Genomic DNA, 26,724 nt, shown 5'->3' with positions numbered 1-26,724 from the left:
TGGACCAGGAAAAGTTGCATTCATTTTGCCATCAATAGAGTGGCTGGAACTTTAATGGGTTTTTAAGAGTTAGGCTCTTATTCAGTGCCTGCTGGGGCTGCTGCTCTTAAAATAAGACTACACTGAACATTTTGTCAGAGTAGTAGTTGTCTCCGCAACAAGCATGAAGCAGGAGGACACAAGATGTTTTAGGGAGCCTGGCATTTACTCATTACGTAAAGTTTTATAGAACATTTGTTTTTTGCAAGGTGTTGTGCAACATACTTGGGAAGTGAAGTAAATAAATACTTATTTACATCCAGTCCAGTGGGGAAAGCAGACAGGAAAGAGACAATTAGAGTTGATGAGTGCTAAGAGGAGGTTAGTGCCAGGTCCTAATGAGGCTGTTATTCATCTGACCCTTGCCACAGAGACCCAAAGACTCCATCTAGGTCATACACCACTGACCACATGGGGTACAAGGCAACTCAGCAACTCAGACGAGACTTATTAGCACCACCAACAACAACAAAAAAAAACTCAAAATGTGTCTCCTACTGATACTGGCTCAAGAACATCAGCACTGAATATTAAATATACACATTATATCAGTAATAGAAATTGGTAAGATGGAACTCTGGCTTGGGCCTATTTTCAGGCACTGATAAAAGAAAAAGACAGCTAATGGTAAATGGTATTACACAGAAAGGAGGACAATAGACTGATGACATCAGCCTCCCCTCCTATTACCTCCCCCAGCCTCCCTTTACCCCATGCCAACAGCTTCCACTGATATAACAGAAAACTAAAGGGAATTTTTACATAATGTATTTCAACTCTTTCCCTGACACTTTGCTATTATGAACACTGCAAAGTGTCAATTGGGTCAGCTAGAAGTAAATTATACTATGAAGTTGTATTTTTTGAGATTTTCCTGTTTGCATATTTATTATGTCCTTCTGCTTTATTTAATGTTTGCGTTTTGTAGACATGCCTGAGAGTCCAATGTGACAAATTTTGAAGACAAGGTCTGAGATGGAAAAGGAGGTTACTAGGCCTAGATCTATGGACAATTCTGATAAAGATAGTGATAAATGATTATAATTTTCCAAGTATTTTGCTGTTCTAGTGCAATAAGAGATACCAATTTTTTTTTAAAAAAATCCATCTTTACAACAAAAGCTGCTTATTAATTAGTTTTACATGGACTGGTGGTAATCCAAGTTGCTATTCCATTGTGGGTGGTTTGGGGCAAAGAACTTAAAACAGCAGTGATAGCTCCAGCAAAATTGAAATAAACACTGAACATAAGTGACAGCTATTTAGCAGTTAGAGATTCTGATTTTTTATTTTTAATTTTTGTGGGTACATAGTAGGTGTATATATTTATTGAGTGCATGAGATACTTTGATACAGGCATGCAATGTGTAATAATCACCATGGGAAATGGGGTATCCATCTGATTATTTTAAATGGCAATTGGAATCCTAGAACAGAGTAATGCTTTGAGTAAAAAGGCCCAGGAAGCAAACTATTTAGTAATAGAACGTATTTCCTAGAAAAGGAAAAGTTATGCACTTGGTGAGAACACATTAAGACTAGCATGTAAAATTATAGCACAGTATTAGGGCAAAATGAGTATGAGAAAGTGAAAGTGTTCTACTTTCAAACAGTACAAGTCGACAACATATTAATGACATACAATGTGATGCTCAAGAGGTTCTGAGTAATAAATTTTTTTAAAAATGCTTCTCGGTTGGGAGCAGCGGCTCATACCTATAATCCCAGCACATTGGGAGGCTGAGGCTAGCAGATCACTTGAGGCCAGGAATTCGAGACCAGTCTGGCCAACATGGTAAAACCCTATCTCTACTAAAAATATAAAAATTAGCCAGGTGTGGAGGCATGTGCCTGTGGTCTCATCTACTCAGGAGGCTGAGGCACAAGAATCGCTTGAACCCGAAAGCTGGAGGTTGCAGCAAGCCAAGATAGTGCCACTGCACTCCAGCCTGGGCAACAGAGCGAGCCTCCATCTCAAATAAATAAATTAAATAAATAAATAAAACTGCTTCTCTGTCCGAGTTGGTGAATCAACATATTTCACCAATAAATTAATGCCATAGAATTTATAAGATTTGTATATAATCATGAATGTGAGAAAATATTATCTGCTGCAAAAAGTTGCCCTGAGGGCAATAAAAATATTCTTGAATTAGTGGTGGTAGTTGTACAACCTTGTAAACATACTGAAAATCAACAAACTGTACATTTTTAAATGGTGAACTTTATAGTATGTGAATTATACCTCGATAAAAACAAAAGCTGCCCAAAACAAAGGCCAAGATAAATGATGACAAAAGACAACTAAAATGCCCTCCCTCAGTCACTCACCCTGTACTCTCATAGTGTTCACTTTCTCTAATATGGCCCTCATCAGGGTTGTCCCATGTTATAGTTAGCTTTGTAGTTCTCCATCTAAGTTTTAATTAGCTCAAGGACAATTAACACTAAGACGTATTTCTTTTGGCCAAATATTAACCACTTACTCACTTTTTAGTTTTGCCTGAGGCTTTGTAATATCCTCACTGTAGGAGAGTTGTTGAAAGTTCAGTTAACAAGAATTTGGCCCAGCCCAATATATGACCCATCAGAAGCATATAAAGTTTTAGCATGTATTTTTTTAGCCAAGATCAGCTCTTTGGCCATAGAGAGTGACCAAATACACCTAGTTCACTTTGCATCACCGTGATAGTTAATTTTATGTGTCAACTTAACCAGGCCATGGAATACCCAGATAGTTGATTAAATATTATTTTGAATGTGCCTGTGAGGATGTTTCTGGATGAGATTAACATTTGAATTGATAGACTAAGTAAAGTAGATTGCCCTCCCAGTGTAGATAGGCTTAATTCAAGCCATTGAAAGCCTGAATAGAATAAAAGGGCTGAGTAAGATAGAATTCTCTTTTGTCTGCCAGACTGTCTTTGAGCTGTGATACTGGTCTTCTCCTGTCTTCAGACTCAGACTGCAGCTCACAACACTGGCTCTTCTGGCTATCAGATCTTTGGACTTGGACTGAAACTATCCCATTGGCTCTCCTGGATCTCCAGTTGGCCAGCTGCAGATCTCAGGACTTCTCAGCCTCCATATGATTCTGTTTCTCTGGAGAATCCTGACTAATAGTCACCCAGGGAGACTGAGCTCGTCTCCAGAAGAGTGATATTTGTATAGATCAAGTCAACTTGATGGCTATGGAGTACAGAGGGTGACTGAAGAACACAGACAAGGCTAAATCTTTGTTTTCTTCTTATTCCTCTTATCTAAATCTGGAGAAAGCCCCAAACTGATGTGATTCTAACAAACATTTTTCTTTCAAGCCATTGACCTACTCTAAGCACATATGCCACCTCAGTTTATTCCTGGGGTTATCCAAATTAATGGGACAGAACACTTGGGTACCCAATGGACACCAGTGGATATATTGCTGGGAACCAAAAGCACAGTAATAATGGCTGAAGGCAAGTTTTCCTTGTAGAGAATGCATCTGTTTCTCTCCATACTCTTACAGCCTTCAGTTCCCAAAGGAAGGCTTAATCCCATTATCAAAGTTAAGTATAAAGGCCTAATATGTCTGCTCTGCCCTAAATATCCTGATAGAGCCAGTGTTGTTAAAGCAAATTCCAATTTTAAAAAAGAGATAATATAGCACAAAATATATGAGATTGGAGACTATCTCAGAACATTGAGAGAATGTTCTGTCAGCAAGAAGACATATATCCACATCCTATTTGATGGTATAAATGAAACAACTTGTCAGATAAGTGTGGCTTTCTCACTTCCAAAATCCTCCTATAACTTACTGGTATCTCTGCTGCTCTGACCTTTGACGTCTGCCTTTTAACACCATTAAGGCTGAGGTTTTCCTGTGCTACAGTTGGGTTTGGGGAGCAGCCCTAGGCCAGAAAGGCACAAACTTGCAGTTCTTACCCAATGCAGTAGTCTTTCAAGGGTGTATTTTTCTCAATTTCTGTCTGTCTTGGTGCATGTTCCAGTGCCTTCAGTTAAGCTGCCTTTCATAATATTGTCCAGATTTTTTAAACTGTTTGTGGAAGCTGTTGCCCCAGTTTCTCAAGCCACCATTACTGGAAGTCTCATTTTTATTTGAGTTTAGAATTCATTTGGGAGAATTCAGCTGTTAAATGTGTCTCTTAATTCTCAACAATGACCCCGGTATTACACAAGTATCTTCATGAGAGGTAGAGGACAGCAGCAGGAAGCTAAGAGCAGGTGAGAGGGAGACACTTCAGCAACTTTCTCTAAAAGAGAGACTGAAGTATTCTTTCATAATAATGTCTTTTACATACAAAATATGCAACTGTGTCAAAATAGTCTAAGTCTGAGAACTAATAACAAGGCTCTTAAACTTTTGTCACTCTCTATGTCAGCTTCATATCTACTACATTTTTTAAATAGTTATTTCTCTTTTGTTAGATAAAGTATTTCTTAAGCAGAGCTTGAGGGTGCTAAATGGCCTGTCTTAATCTTTGTAGAAAGCATTTTTGCCATTTGAAAAAGCTCAGAATATTCTGTCCAAGATGCCCCACTAAGATAGCTTACTCCCCATCCTTAGCCTAGTTGATAATGACAGAGGAATAGCTCTCAGACCATTTCATCTGATAAAATCCAATGACAAAAACAACAGAAGAAGGAGGGAAAGACTGTGAGTCCTACATTCAGGTTGCCTGTGTGCAAAATCAGTAACATCTCTTTTTAGCTGAATGACCTAAAACTCCCTAAGCCTCAGCTGCTCCACTTATAAACTGGAGAAAAAAAAAAACCTAGTACCTGTCTCATAGAAGTATACTGAGGTTTAAATGAAACTATCTAATTCACTTAGTACAAGTCTTGATGGTACAAAATAATTGATCAATAAGCAGTAGTTATTATTAAGGAAAAGAAAAATTCAAAGGTTACCAGTAGCTTCTTTCAGAGAATCAAAAATCTGAAAAGGCTAAAAGGAAGCACATGGACTTGGAGCTATCATGAGAGGTACCAGAGGAAAGAGGGCATCTGGTTCATTTCTACAACTGCCTGTAGTCCCTCACTGTTACCTACCTCCGATGGACGTTTTCTGCTCTGATCTCCAAGAATGCTCACAATATCTTCACAGTCTCACCGGGATTCAGCATCTAGTTTGGGAAACAATGACCTAGAAAATAAAATCAAAGACATAGCAGCTTCAGTATTGGAAGCATTTCCCAAAGTCTAAAGTTTTACTTTTTGCCAATATCATCTTTTTCATATTAACACTAACAAAACGTTGGCATACTAATCTTTTATCAGGGTATTTCATAGATCCTTTATTGTCATGCTAATACAACATAACATGCCAGTGTTTCCATAAGCTACGATACCCAGACTGAAGCATTTTATAGATAATTGAACATATTTTTGGAATGCGAATATTTTAAAAATATTTTCACAGGTCTAATTAAGAAGTTCTAACAAACTATAAGTTTTACAACTAAAATTTTACATACATAGAAAAGAAAATTAAATAATTTAGCAAACAAATGCACATTCCATTTTTTAAAAGTAATTGTCTTCATCCTTTGGTATACAGAACAATCCAAAGAAATAACATTTCATAGAGTAAGTTCTGAAAGCTATCTTTCTTTTTCTAAATATGTTTACTTCAATGTCTGGAGATTTTGCAGAATGTGAACCAAACCAAAAGAAAAGACAAAAGATGACTTCTAGAACACTGAGCACCTCATGACAAAATTGTTAACCTAATTCTAACTCCTCAGAAGCTCATGAACATACAGAGATCCGTGATTTCAGTATAGCATTATCCCAAACCACCCAAAACTAGCAAAAAGCCTTCAAAACACACAAATTAATATCAAGAGCTAAACATTACATATTAACAATAAAAGGGGCTGTATAACTTTATCATGTTGCTGTGTCATATTATAAAAGTTCCTAGCAAAATAAGTTTCTGTGTTACATATACATTCCCCCAATTCCATTAAAGTAATTTCCTCTGTCTTTGCTATAAACCTCAAAGATTTTCAAATAAAATCAAAGAAACTACAAAAACTTTTGTACATTTTAAATTTGCTGTTTAATACTTATATAATGTGGGCTATATGCCTGGAAAACAAGGACTTAAGTAGCTGCTTAATATTTTTAACCCCTCTGAAGGAAAATGTATCTAGGTGATGAATATCCTCCAGATAAAATCTAATTTTTTCATGTGTTAGTTTTCACCTCAAGGGAGAGAAGTTCCCAGAAAGCACATTTTCCTGTCAATAATTCTTTAAAACCTGTTTTGGTACAATTTGGCCCCTCCCTCCATGCAGCAGACTGTAACATCAATTATTTTCCTATTCCCTCTTGCCAAATATCTTGGCTCTCACTACTGCATACAGCATGAGAGGTTCTTTCATGACTTTAGAGGAGGAAATAAATTATTTACTTAAATCTCAAATATATTAAATTAAATTAAAATTTCTTGTTAAAGTTATAGAATGGCATGTGTTTTATCTCCAGTTCATAGCCAGGGAGTACTTGAATTTCCCATATAGGAAACTAGCAACATGTCCCTTCATCTTAAAAACTCATCAAAGAACAAGCCCAAGAAAAAACAGAAGACTACATTATGTAGCTGAAGAGAAAAACTTGGAGTTCTCTTACATCAATGCATATGCTCAACTCTGTCCACATTCACAAGAAGTTGCTAAGTCAATTTCTTTGAGGACAAGGATCAGGTCTGCTTTACCCATCACTGTAGGCACCACTGCAAGTCCAGAGCATATTATAGTGTCAGGGATGCATTTCATGAGTGAAAGAGCAAAATACTTATTAAAATCCTCAAAGTTCAAAGTTTAGTCAGTTTTGGTTCAACCTACAATTCCAGTAAGGTGTCTTCAACATCCCCAAATTGTAAAAGAAAGAACAACACACTGACAAACATGATTACAAATTTGAGGAAAAGTTCCTGCACATAAGTTCCAAGGTCTGTGCTAGAAGTAGATTTTTATTGAGATGGTGGTGGTCGTTTTTCTCTTTTTCTCCCAGTGGATTTTTTTAAGAGATGAGGTTTCACTATGTCACCCAAGCTGATTTTGAGCTCCTGAGCTCAAGCAATCTGCCTGCCTTGGCCTCCCAAAGTGCTGGGATTACAGGACTGAGCCACCATGCCCAGCCCTCCCAATGTATTTCTGTACCTTCATATTGCATTGCATCACAGGCACCCATGAGGTGCATCTCTTCCTCTCAGTTAACCCATCTACTTTTCTTAAAAATCAGCTTCCACCTACTCTGCCCTACAAATAGAAACGCCACAGTTATAAAACAAAATACTCCAAATAGCCAAAAAAATAGAGAGAGAGAGAAAACAAAAACAAAGTTGGATGTCTCACACTTTATGGTTTCAAAACCTATTATAAAGCAACAGTAATCAAAACAGTAAGATACTGTCATAAAGACAGACATATATACCAATGGAATTTAAGATATATCCCTGAAATGAAGTCTCACAAATATGGTCAAATGATCTTCAGTGGCAGTGCCAAGACCACTAGATGGGGAAGGACAGTCTCTTGAACAAATCGTGTTGGAAAAACATTATACTATATAAAAATTAACTCAAAATGAATTAAAAACTTAAAAAGATGGTCTAAAACCCTCTAAAAATTATTTTTAAAGAAAGTCTTTATGACATTAGATTTGACAATGACAAAATTACAATGACAATGACAAAAGCAAAAATAGACAAATGGGATGACAATAAACTTAAAAGCTTCTATGCACCAACGAATACAATCAACAGAGTAAAAAGACAACCTAGAGAATGGGAAAACATATTTGCAAATCATATAGCTGATAAGAGATTAATATCCAGAATACATAAAGAGCTCCTACAATTCAACAACATAAGCCACAAAATAAAAACCCAATTAAAAGACGGGCGCGGTGGCTCACGCGTGTAATTCCAGCACCTTGGGAGGCCGAGGTGGGCGGATCACGAGGTCAGGGGATCAAGACCATCCTGGCTAACACAGCGAAACTCTGGCTCTACTAAAAACACAAAAAAATTAGCTGGCCATGGTGGCAGGTGCCTGTAGTCCCAGCTACTCAGGAGGCTGAGGCAGGAGAATAGCGTGAACCTGGGAGGCGAAGCTTGCAGTGAGCCGAGATCACGCCACTGTACTCCAGCCTGGGTGACAGAGCAAGACTCTGTCTCAAAAAAAAAAAAAAAAAAATTAAAAAATGGGCAAAGATCTTGAATAGACAGTTCACTGAAGAAGGTATATAGTCAACACTTACATGAAAAAATGTTTAACATCATTAATCATTAGAAAAATGAAAATAACAATAATAAGATATAACTTCATATCCATTAGGATAACTACTGTGGAAAAAAAAACATAAGTGTTAGCAAGTGCTGTTGGTGGAAATGTAAATTAATATAGTCACTAAGAAAAGTAGTATGGTACTGGGAGTGGTGGCTCACACCTGTAATCCCAGCACTTTGGGAAGCCAAGACAGGTGGATCACTTGAGGCCAGGATTTCAAGACCAGCCTGACCAACATAGTGAAATCCGATCTCTACTAAAATACGAAAATTAGCAGGGCATGGTGGCACATACCTGTATTCCCACCTACTTGGGAGGCTGAGGCACGAGAATCACTTGAACTTTGGAGGCAGAGGTTGCAGTGAGCTGAGATCATGCCACTGCACTCCAGCCTGTGTGACAGAGCAAGACTTCATCTTAAAAACAAACAAAAAAGAAAAGAAAAGCAGGATGACCTAGACGAACTAGAAAAACAGGAAAAAATTAACCCCAAATCTAGCAGAAGAAAATAAATAACTAAAATCAAAGCAGAACTGAATGAAATTCCAACCCCAAAATTGATACATAGAACCAACAAACCAAAAGTTACTTTTCTAAAAGGATAAACAAGATCAATAGACTACTAGCTAGATTAACAAAGAAAAAAAAGAGAGAATATCCAAAATTACAATCAAAAATGACAATCATGACATTACAACTGATCCCACAGAAGTACAAAAGATCTTCAGAGACTACTATGAACACCTCTAAGCACACAAACTATAAAATTTAAAGGAAATGGATAAATTCCTGGAAACATCCAACCTCCAAAGTTTGAATCAGGAAGAAACTGAATCCCTGAACAGACCAATACCAAGTTCACAAACAAACTGAATCAATAATGAAAAACCTACCAAAAAGCCCTGGACAGGTTGAATTAACAGCTGAATTCTACCAGGCATACAAAGAAGAACTAGTAACAATTCTACTGAAATTATTCCAAAAAAATTAAGCAGGAAGGACTCCTCTCTAACTCTCTATGAAACCAGCATCACCCTGATTCCAAAACCTGGCAAAGACACAACAAAAAAAAAAAGAAAACTATAGGCCAATATCCCCGATGAACATAGATGTAAAAATCCTCAAAAAAATATATATCAAACCAAATCCAGCAGCACATCAAAAAATTAGATCAAGTGGGTTTCATTCCTGGGATGCCAGGTTGGTTCAATACATGCAAATCAATAAATGTGATTCACTACATAAACAAAATTAAAAACAAAAACCACATGATTATCTCAATAGACATGAAAAAGGCTTTCAATGAAATACAGCATCCTTTCATCATAAAAACCCTCAACAAATAAGGCATCAAAGGAATATAACTGAAAATAATATAAACCATCTATGACAAATCCACAGCCAACATCATACTGAATGGGCAAAAGCTGGAAGCATTCCTCTTAAGAACTAGAACAACATAATACAAGGATGCTCATTCTCACCATTCCTATTCAACATAGTGCTGGAAGTTCTAGCCAGAGTAATCAGGCAAGAGAAAGAAATAAAAGGCATCCAAATAGGAAAAGAATTCAAACTACTGCTCTTTGCTGATGATATGATTCTATACCTAGAGAACCCTAAAGACTCCATCAACAGGATCCTGGAACTTTACTTCAGTAAAGTTTCAGGATACAAAATCAATGTACAAAAATCAGTTGCATTTCTATATACCAATAATGTTCAAGCTGAGAGGCAAATCAATAATGTAATTCCATTTACAATAGCCGCATAAAGAATATAATATCTAGGAATACATCTAACCAAAGAGGTGACAGGTCTCTACGAGGAAAACTACAAAACACTACTTAAAGAAATTGTAGATGACACAAAGAAATGGAAAAACATTCCACGCTCATGGATAGGAAGGATCAATATTTTTTAAATGGCTATACTGCCTAAAGTAATCTACAGATTCAACACTATTCCTATCAAACTACCAATGCCATTTTACACAGAATTAGAAAAAAAAACTATTCTAAAATTTATATGGAGATAAGTAAATTCAGTAAAGTCTCAGGATACAAAATCAACATACACAAATCACTAGCATTGCTATAAACCAACAATGACCAAGCTGAGAATCAAATCAATAATTCAATCCCTTTTACAACCACTGAAAAAAAAATTAAATACTTAGCAATATACTTAACCAAGGAGATGAAAGATCTCTACAAGGAACACTACAAAACAATGCTGAAAGAAATCGTAGATGACCCAAACAAATGGAAACACATACCATTTTCATGGATGGGAAGAATCGACATTGTAAAAATGACCATACTGCCAACAGCAATCTAGAAATTCATTGCAATTCCCATCAAAAAACCATTATCATTCTTCACAGAACTAGATAAAACAATCCTAAAATTCATATGGAACCAAAAAAGAACCTGCACAGCCAAAGCAATACTAAGCAAAAAGAACAAATCTGGAGGCATCACATTACCCAACTTCAAATTATACTATAAGGCTAAAGTTACCAAAGCAGCATGGTATAAAAATAAGCACATAGACCAATAGAACAGAATAGAGAACCCAGAAATAAAGCCAAATACAGCAAACTGATCTTCAACAAAGCATGCAAAAACACAAATTTGGCAAAGGACACCCTATTCAATAAATGGTGCTGGGAAAACTGGAAAGTCACACGTAGAAGAATAAAACTGAATCCCCAGCCGGGTTCGGTGGCTCATGCCTGTAATCCCAGCACTTGGGAGGCCAAGGCAGGTAGATCACGGGGTCAAGGGATCAAGACCATCCTGGCCAACATGGTGAAACCGTGTCTTTATTAAAAACGCAAAAATTAGTTGGGCGCGGTGGCATGCGCCTGTAGTCCCAGCTACTCCAGAGGCTGAGGCAGGAGAATCGCTTGAACCAGGGATGCAGAGGTTGCAGTGAGCCGATATCACGCCCCTGCACTCCAGCCTGGTAAAAGAGTGAAACTCTGTCTTAAAAAAAAAAAAAAAAAAAAAAAAAACCTGAATCCCCATCTCTTACCTTATACAAAAATCAACTCAGGATGGATCAAAGACTTACATTTAAGTCCTGAAGTCATAAAAATTCTAGAATATAACATTGGAAAAACTCTTCTGGGCATTGGCATAAGCAAAGAATTCATGACTAAGACCCCAAAAGCAAATGCAAATAAGAGTGTAGTTTTCATTCTTCTGCATTTAGATATCCAGTTTTCCAAGCAACATTTACTGAAGACACTGTTTTTCCTCCAGGGTATGTTCTTGGTATCTTTGTTGAAAATGAGTTCACCACAGGTGGGTGGATTTGTTCCTGGGTACTCTCCTGGTGTGTGTGTGTGTGTGTGTGTGTGTGTGTGTGTGTGTGTGTGTGTTAGGCCAGTTTCTTGCTGCTTTGGTTACTACAGGTGTGTAGTATAATTTGAAGTCAGGTAATGTGATTTCTCCAGTTTTATTCTTTTTGCTCAGTATAGCATTGCCTACTGTGGGTCTTTTGTGGTTCCATATGAATTTTAGTATTGTTTATTTCTATTTCTGTGAGGAATGTCATTTGTATTTTGATAGAAATTGCAGTGAATCTGTAGATTGCTTTGGGCACTATGCACATTTTAACAGTATTGATTCTCCCAATTCATGAACACAGAATATCTCTCCTTGTTTTTGTCTCCTCTTTAATTTCTTTTATCAGTGTTTTATAGTTTTCATGTAGAAATCTTTCACTTATTTGGTTAAATTTTTCCCTAGATACATAGTTTTATTTCTGGCTGTTGTAAAAAAATTACTTATTTCTTTTCAGATTGTTCACTGTCAGCATATAGAAATGCTACTAATCTTTGTATGTTGATTTTGTGTCCTGCAACTTTACTAAATTTGTTTATCAGCTCTAATCATTTTTGGTAGAGTCTTTAGGTTTTTCCATATAAAAGATCATGTCATCTGCAAACAAGGATAATTTCACTTCTTCCTTTGCAAACTGCATGTCTTTTATTTCTTTCTCATGCTTGATTGCTCTAGCTAGGACTTGCAGTATTATATTGAATAACAGTGGTAACTGTGGGCTTTCTTGTCTGTTCCAGATCTTAGAGGAAAAGTTTTCAAGTTTTCCCCAATTCACTATGATACTAGCTGTGGCCTATCATATATGGCTTATACTATGTTGAGGTAAATTCCTAAAGACTCTTTCTGAAATCACTCTCTAGAATTAATTTTTGCCTAAGTCGTTGCTGATAAAAAAGAAAGCATAGGACCCTTTGGAGGAGGGAGAGTTGCTTTTCACTATATCCCTTTTGTTTTGTTTAAATGTTTCACTCTGTGTAAGATAATAAATGCTATCAACCTGAAACTATATTTTATAGCAAACATGGCAGCTCTGCTACTGAAAAAAAAGTTGAATTTTTTAAATATGTTCCTTTTAGATTATTATAACTACAGATAGCAGTAAGTGATTTAGAGACACCCATCAATAAAACCAAAGAGTTTGGGAAACCACATTAAACAAATCTTACATGCTATTGGCCAAAAAGCAGTAAAAGATGAAAGGGAAAATACAAACTCAGCATTCAATGAATTATTAACTACACTTTAGCTTTATATTCTCATGGAAGATAGAAGAGAAAAGCTGTCACTCATGTAAAGAAAATAAAATCAATGAATATTATTTTATGTACATTTCCTAAAAAAAGAAATTAATTCCCAAAATTTGTCATTCTAGGGCATCTGAAACAAATTTATCTTATTAGTGCCAGTCAAATAGCCTTAGAAGATCTGACAGTAGGTGAAACATAATTATGATGAAACTTCAAATTTCAGATATTATTTATTATCCAGAATTATGTGACTCAATGAAACAGAATATATATGAGAAAGAAAATGTAAGATTCCATCAAGTTCAAAGATATTTTAGATGTAGACAGGAAACTATTTATATTTCTTACAAGTAAAAGAATACAAAGTCCAATTCAGTGATATAGACACCTGGGTAGGAGATGCATAGTACTTTAATTAGATTCAAGTGATTTAAACTCCAAATCCATGTAATTGGAACTCAGTATGCTACAGGAAAGGGGTCCGGATCCAGATCCCAAAAGACGGTTCTCGGATCTCACACAAGAAAGAATTCAAGGTGAGTCCACAGTGCAAGCAAAAGCAAGTTTATTAAGAAAGTAGACTGGGCACAGTGGCTCATGCCTGTAATCCCAGCACTTTGGAAGGCTGAGGCAGGAGGATTACCTGAGGTTAGGAGTTCTAGACCAGTCTAACCAACATGGTGAAACCCAATCTCTACTAAAAATACAAAATTAGCTGGGCATAGTGGTGCGTGCCTGTAGTCCCAGCTACCCAGGAGGCTGAGGCAGGAGAATCTCTGGAACCCAGGAGGCGGAGGTTGCACTGAGCCGAGATCGCGCCACTGCACTCCAGCCTGGGTGACAGAGTGAGACTCTATCTCAAAGAAAAAGAAAAAGAAAGGAAAGTGGTGAAAGTGCAGATAGTCCATAGACAGAGTAGCGAGTTCCTGAAAGTAAGAGAAGGAATATGTCCACCCTAGGTAAAATACTTGTTTATATATAGGATAAAAAAAGATCATGGAGAGATGTGCTCTGTTATAAGGGTTTGTGATAAAGAATTAATTTTTTTAATTACTATATTTGCAAGAATCAATATTATTATATTTAAATCAAAATTAGGAATGCTTCTGTTCTAAAGATAACAGGATATCAGGACACTCCCAAGTTTCGGTCTGCTTAGTAAAATCATCAATCTGTTCCCTTAACATAAAGATCTAGAAGCCGGGAATACCTACCTTTCTGGGAAAGCAGGCCAGCAAGTCCCAGTCTCATTTTCCTAGCCCTCACTCAAGATGAAGTCGCTCTGGTTCATATGCCTCTGACAAGTAGACATGAGCTGTGAGATCACTCCATGTAAGGGTCAATAATTTTGCCATTGTGGCAGTCCTGGTTGCCAACAAGAACTCAGTCAAGTCTGAATTTAAATCTCAGGTTGTCATCCAATCTTAGATGAGAAGATATCTTCAATTGCTTGAGATGAAACATTGTTTCCTTACTGAATAAGCATATTATAACCTTGAATTATAATTAGAGTTAAGAATAGAAATATTTAAGATAATCATATTGGGCTTCTCCATGAATCTCTCATATTTCTGCACAGCTTGCTAGCAGAGGTTTGTGCTAAACTACCTTTTCAAACATGTTTGTAAAATGAACAGCCTAGTTATAAAACTAATAGAGATAGTATCTTCCTCCAAAGCAAAGGGCAGGCAGGCTCACTGGCCATTATTTGTTAAAACTTGAACTCCCTAAGATCAGGGTTTCTCTTTGTAACACAACCCACTTTACATGTAAGTGACACCTGGCCCTCTTTGCATCACACCAGGAACTGGAGCTCATGGAACAGCAGATTTGGAATCTCAGTGAAGAGACATCTAAATGCCTACTTAACAAATCATGCTAAATTAACTACTGCAAATAATAACATTTAAAGACTTTCATTCTACGTAATGTCACAGAACTTGACAAGCTTGAATTACTATATTTAAAAGCAACATAGTAAATTATATTAGGAAAGAATTAATAAACACCCATATATCACACAAAATAAGGATCCAGAGGCCAATTTACTTCTCTGATTGCCTTGACAAGAGTGATTCCTAGAAATTCCTAAGCTTTGAAATATATATGTTGACCAAACAAAGAAATTTCAGTAGTAATATGACTGATAAATTAGGGAGATGATCAAGAAAAAATGCCAAATTTAACTGTAGACACATAAACAAACCACCTTAGGAAAAAATATTCTGTTGAAGAAGTTCTTCCTAAGTGGTGAGGTACATAGCCTTTTCTGAAATTATGCTGCAATTAAGGCTTTGTGCCTTGTCAAAGGAAGTTTAGTCAGCAAATGAGTAAAACTGGAAAAATGACTGAATGTTAAAATGAAGTTCATTACTACAAATACTTGATCCTGATTTGAATGAATGATGGAAGGTATACAAGGCTGTGCAGGGTACTAGTAGGGAACATCTAAATTCTAACCTGCTAGATTAACCTTTACAATGTTTGTCTACAGCAAATGTGGGCCCTTATTGTCACTTACTTCACCCTTATCTGTAATCTTCCCTGTTTCTTATCTCTACTGATTTTCTTAAACTACTTGCATACGAATCATTCTTAGACTACTGCTTCTCTATCTGTATAGGAAAAGCAAACTGTTTTCCTCTATATTCACACTAATACTTTTGACCACCAAATGACATACCAACCAATTATCTGACACCAGCTCAGTATCTTACAATTCAATTCAACTGTGACACTATTTACCTGGAGTTAGCCTCAGATCCCACACGTTAGACAGCTCAGTCCCAGAAGACTGTCTGGCCTCTCATTTCAGATGCTAATTCCAAGTTCAGGTTGTCACTTGTGCTTCTGACCAACTAGCTATAAATCAGAGGTTCCCACCTCCTCAGATCTGATAATTTGCTAGAATGGCTCACAGAACGTGGGAAACACTTTACTTACTAAATCACTGGTATATTATAAAATGATACAACTCAAGAACAGGTGATGAAAGAGATGCATAGGGCAAAATACGGGGAAAGGGTGCAGAGCTTCCATGTCCTCTCCAAGTGCACTATCCTCCCAGCACCCCCATGTGTTCACCAACCCAGAAGCTCTCCAACCCCATGCTGGATAGATACTTATGAAGGCTTCATTACACAGGCATGATTTATTAAATTATTAGCCGTTGGTGATTTGCCCAGCCTCCAGCCCCTCTTCCTTCATAAGGAGATAGAGGGAAAGGCTGAAAAATTCCAATCCTCCAATTACAAGGTTGGCTCCCTTGGCAACCAGCCCCCCCACCCCTAAGGTTATCCAGCAGACCCCAGCCATTAGTCAGATTAGCATACAAAATGACATGTCACTTCAGAGATTCCAAGGGTTTTAAGAGTTGTGTGACAGGAAACAGGGCAGAAACTACATACATATTTCTTATCTTATCAAACTACACTTTGAAGTACTCTATTTGTCCCAAGACCTCTAGAAGTGTAATTTTCTGTGGTCTAAAAGCATTCATATTATCAGTTCATTATTAGTGATATGTGTATACCTGAATTCCACTTTTCTGCCTTGGGCAAAAGATTTTCAAACAAGAAAGCCTATCAGTGGAGCATATTCATTTATCAGAAGAGATGGTACTATATTTATTGCTGACAGACTAAAAGTTATAAAAACCTTTATTTGCATCCTTTCACAGTGTTAGAAAATTTATAGCATCAGCCTCTTCTCTAAGTTGCTTCTCACCCTGTAATATTTGTGACCAGAAACCTCAAGAAACCCCAACAATACATGCTCTCCTGCCCTTTGCTTTTCTTCTTTTTTTTTTTAAAGTTTATTTTAGGTTTTTTATTTTAGAAACACATGAAGGTTTCTTACATAGGTAAACTCATGTCATGGGGTATTGCGGGAAGTCAGGGACCCTGAATGGAGGGACCAGCTGAAGCCATGGCAGAAGAACAGAAATTGTGAAGATTTTATGGACATTTATTAGTTCCCCAAATTAATACTTTTATCATTTCTTACACCTGTCTTTACTGCAATCTCTGAATATAAATTGTGAAGATTTCATGGACACTTGACACTTCCCCAGTCAATACCCTTGTGATTTCCTATGCCTGTCTTTACTTTAATCTCTTAATCCCGTCATCCTTATAAGCTGAGGAGGATGTATGTCGCCTCAGGACCCTGTGATGATTGTGTTAACTGCACAGATTGTTTGTAGAGCATGTGTGCTTGAACAATACGAAATCTGGGCACCCTGAAAAAAGAATAGGATAACAGCAATGTTCAGGGAACAAGGGAGATAACCTTAAACTCTGACTGCCAGTGAACTGAGCAGAACACAGCCATATTTTTCTTCTTTCAAAAGCAAATAGGAGAAATATCGCTGAATTATTTTTCTCAGCAAGGAACATCCCTGAGAAAGAGAATGTGCCCCTAAGGGTAGGCCTCTAAAATGGCTGCTTTGGGGGCAGCTGTCTTTTACGGCCATAGACAGAAGGATGAAATAAGCCCCGGTCTCCCATAGAGCTCCCAGGCTTATTAGGATGAGGAAATTCCTGCCTAATAAATTTTGGTCAAACCAGTTGTCTGCTCTCAAACCCTGTCTCCTGATAAGATGCTATCAATGACAATGCATGCCCAAAACTTCATTAGCAATTTTAATTTCACCCCATCCTGTGGTCCTGTGATCTTGCCCTGCCTCCATTTGCTTTGTGATATTTTATTACCTTGTGAAGCATGTGATCTCTGTGACCCACACCCTATCTGTACGCTCCCTCCCCTTTTGAAAATTGCTAATAAAAACTTGCTGGTTTTACGGCTCAGGGAGCATCACGGAACCTGCCGACATGTGATGTCTCCCCTGGACACCAGCTTTAAAATCTCTCTCTTTTGTACTCTCTCCCTTTATTTCTCAGACCAGCCAATGCTTAGGGAAATAGAAAAGAACGCACGTTGAATATCAGAGGTGGAGTTATCCCGACAATGGGGCTGTATTGTACGGGTTATTACATCACCCAGGTATTAAGCCCAGTACCCAATAGTTAGCTTTTTTGCTTTCTCCCTCCTCCCACCCTCCACCCTCAAGTAGGCCCCAGTGCCTGCTGTTTCATTCCTTGTTTTTGTAAGTTCTCATTACGTAGTTCCCACTTACAAGTAAGAACATGTGGTATTTGGTTTTCTGTTCCTGCATTAGTTTACTAAAGATAATGGCCTCCAGCTCCATCTATATTCCTGCAAAAGACATGATCTCATTCTTTTTTATAGCTGCATAGTCCTCCATGGTATGTATGTACCATATTTTCTTTATCCAATCTGCCACTATGGACATTTAGGTTGATTCCATTTCTTTGCTATTGTGAATAATGCTGCAATGAACATTCACATGCATGTGTCTTTATGGTAGAATGATTTATATTCCTTTAGGTATATACCCAGTAATGAGATTGCTGGATCAAATGGTAGTTCTGCTTTTAGCTCTTTGAGGAATCACCATACTGCTTTCCACAATGGTTGAATTAATTTACACTCCCACCAACAGGGTGTAACTGTTTTCTCCCCAACCTTGCTAGCATCTGTTATTTTTTGACTTTTAATAGCCTTTCTGACTGATGTGAGACAGTGTCTCATTGTGATTTTTATTTGCATTTCTCTAATGATATTGAGCTTTTTTTTTCATATGATTCTTGGCCCTATGTATGTCTTCTTTTGAAAAGTGTCTGTTTATGTCCTTTGCCCACTTTTTTATGGAGTTGTTTTTCTCTTGTAAATTTAAGTTCCTTATATATGCTGGATATTAGACCTTTATTAGATGCATAGTTTGCAAATATTTTCTCCCATTCTGTAAGTTGTCTGTTAACTCTGTTGATAGCTTCTTTTGTTGTGCAGAAGCTCTTAAGTTTAATTAGATCTCATTTGTCAATGTTTGTTTTTCTTGTGATTCCTTTTGGTGTCTTTGTTATGAAATATTTGCCCATTCTAATGTCCAGGATGGTATTGTCTAGGTTGTCTTCCAGGGTTTTTATAATTTTGGGTTTTATATTTAAGTCTTTAATCCACGTTAGTTGCTTTTTGTACAGGGTGTAAGAAAGGGGTCCAGCTCCAGTCTGCATATGGCTAGTCAGTTATCCCAGAACCATTGGTTGAATAGGGAGTCTTTTCCCCATTGCTTGTTTTTCTCAGCTTTGTCAAAGATCAGATGGTCATAATGTGTGGTCTCATTTCTGAGCTTTCTATTCTGTTCCATTGGCCTATGATATGGTTTAACTCTGTGTCCCCACCCAAATCTTATATCAAATTGTAATCCCCAAGTGTCAAGGGAGGGATGAGATGGGAGGTGATTGGATCATGGGGGTAGGCTCCTCCATGCTGTTCTCATGATAGTGAGGAGGTTCTCACGAGATCTGGTTGTTTGACAAGTGTCTGCCATTTCCCCTGCTCTCTTTCTCTCTCTCCTGCTGTCATGTAAGATACACCTTGCTTACCCTTTACAAAGCTTTGCATGTAAGACACACCCTTGCTTACCCTTTACAAACCTGTCATGTTTGTAAGTTTCCTGAGGCCTCCCCAGCCAGGCAGAACTGTGAGTCAGTTAAACCTCTTGTCTTTGTAAATTACCCAGTCTCAAGTAGTTTCTTTATAGCAGTGTGAAAATGGACTAATACAGAGAATTGGTACTGAGATAGTGAGGTACTGCTTTAAAGATAACCTGAATATGTGGAAGCGACTTTGGAACTGAGTAATGGGCAGACGTTGGAAGAGTTTGGAGGGCTCAGAAGGAGACAGGAAGATGTGTGAAAGTTTGGAACTTCCTAGAGACTTCTTGAATGGTTTTGACCAAAATGCTGATAGTGATATGGATAATGAAGTCCAGGCCGAGGTGATCAGATGGAGATGAGGAACTTATGGGGAACTGGAGCAAAGGTCACTCTTGTAATACTTTAGAGACTGGCAGCATTTTGTCCCTGCCTTAGAGATATGTGGAATTTTGAACATGAGATAAATGATTTAGGGTATCCAGGGGAAGAAATGTCTAAGCAACAAAGTATTCAAGAAGTGACCTGGCTTATTTTGAAAACATCCAGTTATATGTATTCACAAAGAGATGGTTTGAAATTATAACTTATGTTTAAGAGGGAAGCAGAGCATAAAGGATTGGAAAATTTGCAACCTGACTATGTGGTAGAAAAGAAAAACCCATTTTCTCAGGAGTAATTCAAGCTGGCTGTAGAAATTTACATAAGTAACAAGGAGTTGAATGGTAATAGCCAAGAAAATGGGGAAAATGTCCCTAGGACATGTCAGAGAACTTCACAGCAGCCCCTCCCATCACAGACTCATAGGTCTAGAAGGAAAAAGTGGCTTCATGGGCTGGGCCCAGGGCCGTGCTGTTCTGTGCAGCTTTGGGACTTGATGCCCTGAGTCCCAGCCGCTCCAGCTCCAGCTGTGGCTAAAAGGGGCCAAGGTACAGCTCAGGCCATTGCTGCAGAAGGTGCAAGCCCCAAGCCTTGGCAGCTTCCCTGTGGTGTTGGGCCTACAGATGTGCATAAGACAAGAGTTGAGGTTTGAGAATCTCTGCTTGGATTTCAGAGGATTTATGGAAAAGCCTGGATGTCTAGACAGAAATCTGCTGCAGGGATGGAGCCCTCATGGAGAACCTCTGTTAGGGCAGTGCAGAAAGGAAATATGGGGTTGGAGCCCCCACACAGAGTCCCCAATAGGGAACTGCCTAGTGGAGTTGTGAGAAGAGGGCCACCATCCTCCAGACCCCAGAAATGTAGATCCACCAACAGCTTGCACCATGCATGTGGAAAAGCCACAGGCACTCAATGTCAGCCCATGAAAGCAGCTACAGGGGCTATACTCTGCAGACACACAGGGGCAAAGCTATCCAAAGCCATGGGTGTGCTAGATGTGAGACACAGAGTCAAAGGAAATTTTGGAGCTTTAAAATTTAATGACTGGGCTGGGTGCAGTGGCTCACACCTGCAATCCCACCACATTGGGAGGCCAAGGCGGGTGGATCACCTGAGGTCAGAAGTTCAAGACCAGCCTGATCAACCTGGTGAAACCCTGTCTCTACTAAAAATACAAAAATTTAGCCAGGCATGGTGGTACATGCCTGTAATCTCAGCTACTTGGGAGGCTGAGGCAGGAGAATCACTTGAACCCAGGAGGCAGAGGTTGCAGTGAGCCGACATTGCACCATTGCACTCCAATCTGAGCAACAAGAGCAAAATTCCATCTCAAAAAAAAAAGATTTAATGACCGCCCAGCCAGGTTATGAATTTGCATGGAGCCTGTGGTCCCTTTGTTTTTGGCCAGTTTCTCTTATTTGGAATGGGAACATTTACCCAAAGCCTGTACCCCCATTGTATCTTGGAACTAATTAACTTGTTTTGTTTTTTTTTATTTTACAGGCTTATAGGCAGAAGGGACTTGCCTTGTCTCAGATGAGGCTTTGAACTTGGACTTTTTGGTTAATGCTGGAATTAGTTAAGACTTTGGGGGACTACTGGGAAGGCATGATTGGTTTTGAAATGTGAAAATAACATAAGATTTGGGAGGGGTCAGGGGTAGAATGATATGGTTTAGCTCTGTGTTCCCACCCAAATCTCATCTTGAATTGTAATCCCCACATTTCGAGGGAGGAACCTGGTGGGAGGGACTAGATCATGGGGGCAATTTCCCCATGCTGTTCTCATGATACTAAGGGAGTTCTCACAAGTTCTGGTTGTTTGATAAGTGTCTGGCATTTCCCCTGCTCTCTCTCACTCTCCTGCTGCCATGTAAGACATGCCTTGCTTACCTTCCACCTTCCGCCATGATTGTAAGTTTCCTGAGGCCTCCCCAGCCATGCAGAACTGTGAGTCAATTAAACTTCTTTTCTTTATAAACTACCCAGTCTCAATTAGTTTCTTTATAGCAGTGTGACAATGGACTAATACAGTCTACGTGTCTGTTTATGTACCACTATCATACTGTTTTGGTTGCTGTAACCCCATAATATAGTTTAAAGTCAGGTAACATGATGCCTCCACCTTTGTTCTTTTTGCTTGGGATTGCCTTGGTTATTTGAGCTTTGTTTTAGTTCCATATGAATTTTAAAATAGTCTTTTCTAGTTCTGTGAAGAATGTCATTGTTAGTTTGATAGGAATAGCACTGAATCTGTAAATTGCTTTGGGCAGTATGGCCATTTTAATAATATTGATTCTTCCTATCCATGACCATGAAATGTTTTTCCATTCATTTGTGTCTTCTCTCATTTCTTTGAGAGATTTTTCACCTCATTGTTTAGCTGTATTCCTAGGTATTTTATACTTTTGTAGCAATTGTGAATAAGATTGCCTTTCTGATTTGGCTCTCAGTTTGGCTGTTGTTGTTGTACACGAATGTTAGTGATTTTTCTACATTGATTTGTGTACCCTGAAACTTTGCTGAAGTTGTTTATCAGCTTAAGGAGCTTTGGGGCCAAGACTATTGGGTTTTCTACCTATAGACTCATGTCTGCAAACAGAGATAGTTTTACTTTCTCTCTTCCTATTTGGACACCCTTTATTTCTTGTTCTTGCCTGATTGCCATGGCTAGGACTTCCAATACTATATTGAATAGGAATGGTGACAGAGGGCATCCTTGTCTTGTACTGGTTTTCAAGAGGAATTCTTTCAGGTTTTGCCCATTCAGTATAATGTGGCTGTGAGGTTTTCATGGATGACTCTTATTAGAGGTATTCTCATTCAATACCTAGTGTATTGAGAGTTTTTAATATGAAATCGTGTTGAATGTTATCAAAAGCCTTTTCTGCATCTATTGAGATAATAACTGAGATAATCATGTGGTTTTTGTCTTTAGTTTTATTTGATGAATCATACTTATTGATTTACATATGGTAAATCAACATTGCACCTCATAGATGAAGCCTACTTGATAATGGTGGGTTAGTTTTTTGATGTGCTGCTGGATTCAGTTTGCAAGTATTTTGTTGAGGATTGTTGCATTGATGTTCATCAAAGATATTGGCCTGAGGTTTTCTTTTTTTGTTGTTGTTTCTCTGCCAGACTTTGGTATCAGGATGATGCTGGCCTCACAGAATGAGTTGGGGAGGAGTACCTCCTCCTCAATTTTTTGGAATCATTTCTGTAGGAATGGTACCAGCTGGAGGAATTCAGCTGTGAATACATCAGGTACTGGATTTTGTGGGGTTTTTTTGTCTTTTTGTTGTTGTTTTGGTTTGTTTTTCTTTGTTTTTTTGTTTTTTTGGTTTTTTTTTTTTTGGGTGGTAGGCTATTTATTACTGATTCAATTTTGGAGCTCATTATTTGTCTGTTCAGGAAACCAATGAGTTCCTGATTCAGTCTTCTGAGGGTGTATGTGTCCAGGAGTTTAGACATCTCTGACAGGTTTTCTAATTTGCATGCATTGAGGTATTTGTAGTAGTTTCTGATGGTTTTTTTTTTTTATTTCTGTGAGGTCAGTGGTAACATTCTTTACATCATTTCTAATTGTGTTTATTTGGATCTTCTCTTTTTTCTTCTTTATTTGTCTACCTAGTGGCCTATCTAATTATTTCTTTCAAAAAACCAACTCCTGAATTCATTGATCTTTTGAATAGTTTTTTGTGTCTCAATTTCCCTCAGTTGAGCTCTGATTTTAGTTATTTTTTTTAATTTATTTATTATTATTATACTTTAAGTTCTAGGGTACATGTGCATAAGGTGCAGGTTTGTTACATATGTATACTTGTGCCATGTTGGTGTGCTGCACCCATCAACTCGTCAGCACCCATCAACTCGTCATTTACATCAGGTATAACTCCCAATGCAATCCCTACCCCCTCCTCCCTCCCCATGATAGGCCCCCATGATTGGACCCCTTCCTGAGTCCAAGTGATCTCATTGTTCAGTTCCCACCTATGAGTGAGAACATGCGGTGTTTGGTTTTCTGTTCTTGTGATAGTTTGCTAAGAATGATGGTTTCCAGCTGCATCCATGTCCCTACAAAGGACACAAACTCATCCTTTTTGATGGCTGCATAGTATTCCATGGTGTATATGTGCCACATTTTCTTAATCCAATCTGTCACTGATGGACATTTGGGTTGATTCCAAGTCTTTGCTATTGTGAATAGTGCTGCAATAAACATACGTGTGCACGTGTCTTTATAGCAGCATAATTTATAATCCTTTGGGTATATACCCAGTAATGGGATGGCTGGGTCATATGGTACATCTAGTTCTAGATCCTTGAGGAATCGCCACACTGTTTTCCATAATGGTTGAACTAGTTTACAATCCCACCAACAGTGTAAAAGTGTTCCTATTTCTCCACATCCTCTCCAGCACCTGTTGTTTCCTGACTTTTTAATGATCGCCATTCTAACTGGTGTGAGATGGTATCTCATTGTGGTTTTGATTTGCATTTCTCTGATGGCCAGGGATGATGAGCATTTTTTCATGTGTCTGTTGGCTGTATGAATGTCTTCTTTTGAGAAATGTCTGTTCATATCCTTTGCCCACTTTTTGATGGGGTTGTTTGTTTTTTTCTTGTAAATTTGTTTGAGTTCTTTGTAGGTTCTGGATATTAGCCCTTTGTCAGATGAGTAGATTGCAAAAGTTTTCTCCCATTCTGTAGGTTGCCTGTTCACTCTGATGGTAGTTTCTTTTGCTGTGCAGAAGCTCTTTAGTTTAATGAGATCCCATTTGTCAATTTTGGCTTTTGCTGCCGTTGCTTTTGGTGTTTTAGACATGAAGTCTTTGCCCATGCCTATGTCCTGAATGCTACTACCTAGGTTTTCCTCTAGGATTTTTATGGTATTAGGTCTAACATTTAAGTCTCTAATCCATCTTGAATTAATTTTCGTATAAGGAGTAAGGAAAGGATCCAGTTTCAGCTTTCTACTTATGGCTAGCCAATTTTCCCAGCACCATTTATTAAATAGGGAATCCTTTCCCCATTTCTTGTTTCTCTCAGGTTTGTCAAAGATCAGATGGCTGTAGATGTGTGGTATTATTTCTGAGGACTCTGTTCTGTTCCATTGGTCTATATCTCTGTTTTGGTACCAGTACCATGCTGTTTTGGTTACTGTAGCCTTGTAGTATAGTTTGAAGTCAGGTAGCGTGATGCCTCCAGCTTTGTTCTTTTGACGTAGGATTGTCTTGGAGATGCGGGCTCTTTTGTGGTTCCATATGAACTTTAAAGCAGTTTTTTCCAATTCTGTGAAGAAACTCATTGGTAGCTTGATGGGGATGGCATTGAATCTATAAATTACCTTGGGCAGTATGGCCATTTTCACGATATTGATTCTTCCTATCCATGAGCATGGTATGTTCTTCCATTTGTTTGTGTCCTCTTTTATTTCATTGAGCAGTGGTTTGTAGTTCTCCTTGAAGAGGTCCTTTACATCCCTTGTAAGTTGGATTCCTAGGTATTTTATTCTCTTTGAAGCAATTGTGAATGGAAGTTCATTCATGATTTGGCTCTGTGTTTGTCTGTTACTGGCGTACAAGAATGCTTGTGATTTTTGCACATTAATTTTGTATCCTGAGACTTTGCTGAAGTTGCTTATCAGCTTAAGGAGATTTTGGGCTGAGACAATGGGGTTTTCTAAATATACAATCATGTCATCTGCAAACAGGGACAATTTGACTTCTTCTTTTCCTAACTGAATACCCTTGATTTCTTTCTCTTGCCTAATTGTCCTAGCCAGAACTTCCAACACTATGTTGAATAGGAGTGGTGAGAGAGGGCATCCCTGTCTTGTGCCCGTTTTCAAAGGGAATTTTTCCAGTTTTTGCCCATTCAGTATGATATTGGCTGTGGGTTTGTCATAAATAGCTCTTATTATTTTGAGGTACGTTCCATCAATACCGAATTTATTGAGCGTTTTTAGCATGAAGGGCTGTTGAATTTTGTCAAAAGCCTTTTCTGCATCTATTGAGATAATCATGTGGTTCTTGTCTTTGGTTCTGTTTATATGCTGGATTATGTTTATTGATTTGCGAATGTTGAACCAGCCTTGCATCCCAGGGATGAAGTCCACTTGATCGTGGTGGATAAGCTTTTTGATGTGTTGCTGAATCCGGTTTGCCAGTATTTTATTGAGGATTTTTGCATCGATGTTCATCAGGGATATTGGTCTAAAATTCTCTTTTTTTGTTGTGTCTCTGCCAGGCTTTGGTATCAGGATGATGTTGGCCTCCTAAAATGAGTTAGGGAGGATTCCCTCTTTTTCTATTGATTGGAATAGTTTCAGAAGGAATGGTACCAACTCCTCCTTGTACCTCTGGTAGAATTCAGCTGTGAATCCATCTGGTCCTGGACTTTTTTTGGTTGGTAGGCTATTAATTATTGCCTCAATTTCAGAGCCTGCTGTTGGTCTATTCAGGGATTCAACTTCTTCCTGGTTTAGTCTTGGAAGAGTGTAAGTGTCCAGGAAATTATCCATTTCTTCTAGATTTTCCAGTTTATTTGCGTAGAGGTGTTTATAGTATTCTCTGATGGTAGTTTGTATTTCTGTGGGGTCGGTGGTGATATCCCCTTTATCATTTTTAATTGCATCAATTTGATTCTTCTCTCTTTTCTTCTTTATTAGTCTTGCTAGTGGTCTGTCAATTTTGTTGATCTTTTCAAAAAACCAACTCCTGGATTCGTTGATTTTTTGGAGGGTTTTTTGTGTCTCTATCTCCTTCAGTTCTGCTCTGATCTTAGTTATTTCTTGCCTTCTGCTAGCTTTTGAATGTGTTTGCTCTTGCTTCTCTAGTTCTTTTAATTGCGATGTTAGAGTGTCAATTTTAGATCTT

General features: G+C 38.1%; 1 long non-coding RNA gene across 3 annotated transcripts in view; it reads right to left on the bottom strand.

Annotated features, from left to right (window-relative positions):
- Positions 1-26,724, bottom strand: part of LOC139363773 (uncharacterized) — a 162,291-nt gene that overhangs the window by 97,178 nt on the left and 38,389 nt on the right. For 2 of the 3 annotated variants that reach the window (XR_011624698.1, XR_011624700.1), the window contains exon 2: positions 5,095-5,188. This is a non-coding gene — a long non-coding RNA (uncharacterized lncRNA). Of the gene's footprint in view, positions 1-5,094; positions 5,189-6,678; positions 6,786-26,724 lie in introns of those variants that run through there. The other variant, XR_011624699.1, reaches the window with a different exon arrangement.

Source organism: Macaca nemestrina, chromosome 6 (genome assembly GCF_043159975.1).
Source record: "Macaca nemestrina isolate mMacNem1 chromosome 6, mMacNem.hap1, whole genome shotgun sequence".
Classification (NCBI taxonomy): Eukaryota; Metazoa; Chordata; class Mammalia; order Primates; family Cercopithecidae; genus Macaca; species Macaca nemestrina.
Note: the sequence above shows the minus strand (reverse complement) of the source record. Positions and strands in the feature narration are given on the sequence as shown.